The sequence below is a fragment of the Wyeomyia smithii genome, chromosome 1, assembly GCF_029784165.1.
Source record: "Wyeomyia smithii strain HCP4-BCI-WySm-NY-G18 chromosome 1, ASM2978416v1, whole genome shotgun sequence".
NCBI lineage: Eukaryota > Metazoa > Arthropoda > Insecta > Diptera > Culicidae > Wyeomyia > Wyeomyia smithii.
The window spans coordinates 104,503,102-104,506,916 of record NC_073694.1 but is presented as its reverse complement, the minus strand read 5'-3'; the positions used below and the strand labels follow the sequence as shown (position 1 = coordinate 104,506,916).

Below are 3,815 nucleotides of genomic sequence, written 5' to 3'. Positions count from 1 at the left end.
ACACAAACATGAACTGTTTTACGATTCAGTTTCACACCGTTTCACTTTCGATGTGCTCGTCCATAATTTTTCCCATAGTTAATAACAATCATTTTAACTGTTCAGTGTTACCCTTATTTATTTGAACTGCGCAAGCAAAGGGTGATAATCAGTGCTAAAGCCTGTATTACACTCTTTGACCGAACGTCAAATATTTGTCACTTTTCGACAGATAAAAATTTGGTAAAATATAATTGTTTGTCACTCTCCAATTTTAACATGGGGCAAACACGGAAAAACAACAACCATGATGTCAAATAAATTTGACCATTATGTCAGATGGTCAAATATTTGACCATTAGACAAAGAGTGTACTACAGACTTAAAATGATATACAATCGTTAAAAGCTAAAGTCAAGCAATGATAACACATTCATGTGCGAGCAATTTGGTTCAGTGTAGTCTGCTTTTTCCTTTGGCAGTTTTTGCCCATAACAAGGTTAAAAATAGAGGTAGGTCTACTAGATCATGATTCTCAAAGCAGTTTTCAAGTCGAATCTCGACAAATCGACTCTAGTGCTTGGGATCTTTTGTGCAACATGATTTGCCTCGAATACAATGGGCACACTAGCGACATTACTTATCTAGGGACTAAATAATCTTATATTTGCATGTTATCTGTTTTGAGTGTAGTATTCGTTTCTCCCTCTCCACGGTTAAATGAAGCTACCTAATTATGAGTACGAAAACTACCAATTTTTGAGTTCGCCTAAGCGAACTGCGATTTTGAGTAACTTTGATTAAGTGAAATTTGTAGAAAAAACTCATATGATGGATCAATGCACCATATCTATGTTTGAATGAAATGTTTCGAATTTTCGCTGCTCGAGAGGTTATTGTTTACCTAATTTTGGATGAAAATTTTTAACCTGCCAGTGCTGTCAAGAAAGAAACAGTTGTGAAATCAACAGTGTTTTTTTTCTACGAGTGCTTAAAATTCGGGTTTCTAGTGAAAGAAGGTTTGGAGTTGTATTTTGTTTGCTTTGAAATATTCAAAATGAATAAAATATCCTCATCGATTAGCGAAAGGTAAGGTTTGTGATTTTCAAATGCAAAATTCTCCATAGTCTAATAAAAATCCTGTTTCTTGTAGACTTCCTTCCGAAAGCAAAACCACCCGCACAGAAAGTGGTATCGCCTGCGGGGCCACTGAACCAGAGAATGAACTACTGGTGTGCGCCAGAGTGGCACGGGCCAGATTTTGGTTTTCCGGAAATTTACAGCGTTGAAGGTCCCACCAAGAAAACGAACGGACACACCTCAAGATCGATTGTGTGATAAGCAACTTTCGGTTGTTGGAGGGAATATAAACAATGTTATAAACATTATCTTTAGTGTTTTGAGTTTTATTTGTATTAAAAAACCAAAATTTTCAATTTCTGTTGCAGGAATTCTCAATGCTTATAGTGAATAGTTTGAGCTTAATTTTGGGTAGTTTTATCGATCGTTGAGTAATTTTTACCCAATTTGTAGTTCATACCAGATTACTTACTTTTGGGTACTCAATACTATAGGATTGAGTAAAACGAACTTTATTTTAGGTTGAAATTACTTATTTTTGTAGAAATATGTCATTAGAAGCTACTTAGTTTAGGGTGAAGTTAACTCACTGATATGTTAAAACTACCCACTTGGCATTACCAATGATCTGTAAAACAAATTAGTTATGGGTTGAATTGACGAACTTAATCGTTAAAACTACCTATTTTGTTGATAATCATGAACTTAAACATCCCAATATGCGTTAAAACAAGTCATTTTTGTATCTGTTTTATCTTATATGGTACCAATTTTTAGGTATATTTCGTTATCCAATTATAGATATGATCATACAACTCAGAAGTAGGTATAGCCTCTCTACTCAAATTTTGAGTTTGTGCGCTTTAAAAGGATTTTGAGTGATTTCTACTTAGGTATAGGTTTTTCATGGTAAGCGTGGCAGGCAAACAGTGTAATACAGGCTTATCTCCTCGTTTTCAAGCAGTTTTTTTTTTGGTTTTTCGAGCAGTTGCAGTCATTTTTCAAAAACATCTGGCATCTTTGACATTAACCGGTTAAAAAATTTAACTGTAGGTTACATATAAATAATTTTCTCAGTATATAATATGGGTTCACGAACGCTCATTTTTAACGAAAACTTTTTAAATGATGGAGACCAGGATGCTAATTCGGTTTTGATTGAACTTTTTTTTTTTATAACTAATATTTATTTAGGCCCAACCGCGAAGCATAACGGGGCCGAATGTCTTTTGGAGTAGGGAAAAGCCAGCTTGAGTAGAGCCTGTATCCCGACTGCTCCTCCTCAAACAGGCATAAAAACCCTCTCATCTTTTCTTTTTTATAAATACAATTTAAAAATACATGTCATTTAAACCTACGACTAAAAATAACATTAAATTTCTTCTCTATGTTAAATATCAATTCTTAATACTATTCATTGAGGTGTGATGGTTCCTTATCTCTTCGAAATCAAAACTTATACCCAAGTTTGGTGGATCATGTCTCTCAGAAAGAAGCAATGATTCATGTTTCTCTAAAAAGAATAACACAAGAAAGAAGAAAAAAGGAACAGAATTAGTGTGAAACTTTTTGAGGGTAGTTGTGTTGGGAAAAATAAGCAGAAACAGCAAGGAGATAATCAAATTTGATATTTGATATCTTTTAAAAAGTCATAAATAGGTATTACAAGCGCGGGGTTGCGGCTAGCAAGCGCATCCCGTACCTGAATCGTAGACGTCACTTTCTGTTTTTTGAGAGAATCTTTAAGCTTGGTCCTTGCTCTATGATACTTTGGGCATACGAAAACTATGTGGTCGATGTCTTCGTATCCTCCACATTCGCACATATTACTATCGACCAAGTTAATTCGATAGAGGTGTGCGTTTGCAACATAGTGATTGGACATTAGGCGCGAAATAACTCGAATGAAATCCCGAGTTAAATCTAACCCTTTGAACCAAGCTTTTGTAGACACTTTGGGCGAGATCGAGTCCATCCATCGCCCAAGGTCGTCTTTATCCCACCTTTCCTGCCAGTTTGCCAGGGCCATTTGTCGAGGCAGGTGAAGATACTCGGTATAGGTGATCGGTCTATCAAATATATCTCCTTCTATGGCACCCCTTTTCGCTAATAGATCAGCTTCTTCATTGCCTGGGATTGAGCAATGAGAGGGGACCCACACAAAGCAGATAATGAAAGACCGATCAACCAGCACTTCTAATATCCGTCTAATTTCTGGGAGGAAATAGGACGGGTGCTTGACCGGTTTAATCGATCGGAGAGCTTCGATAGAACTGAGGCTGTCCGAAAAGATGAAATAATTGCCTGGTGTCTTGAGCTCGATAATTCGCAGCGAATTGTGTATGGCAGCCAATTCAGCTACGTATATGGAGCAAGTTTGTGCCAATTTGCGGGATATGCGATGATCTGTGTTGAAAACGCCATATCCGGAATGTCCATCCATCACAGATCCGTCCGTGAAGAAGGAACTATCTTCTGGAAGGTGACCAAATTTTGCCGAAAATATTGATGGCACAACTGTTGGTCTGAGGTGTTCGGGGATTCCATGGATTTCATGTTTGATTGAACTTGATAAAGGTATTATCATTTTTGAAAATACAGAATGGACAAAAAACAAATCCAATTTTCAGGTCTGCGTTCTGCGAAAATGGGAGAACAATGCGAAGCTATTATTAGGTTTCCAAAACTTTTTGAAAAGTACCCGTTCCCAGTTCTTATTAACTCATCTTTCCTGAAACTGGCGGAATTTTTTCGTA

At 36.7% G+C, this 3,815-nt stretch overlaps 1 long non-coding RNA gene across 1 annotated transcript; it reads left to right on the top strand.

Moving 5' to 3' along the window:
- The first annotated feature begins 283 nt into the window (after positions 1 to 283).
- LOC129718366 (uncharacterized) lies at positions 284 to 1,367 on the top strand. Its single transcript, XR_008726883.1, has 2 exons — positions 284 to 1,068; positions 1,133 to 1,367. It is a non-coding gene; the product is annotated as an uncharacterized LOC129718366 (long non-coding RNA).
- Positions 1,368 to 3,815: the final 2,448 nt, after the last annotated feature.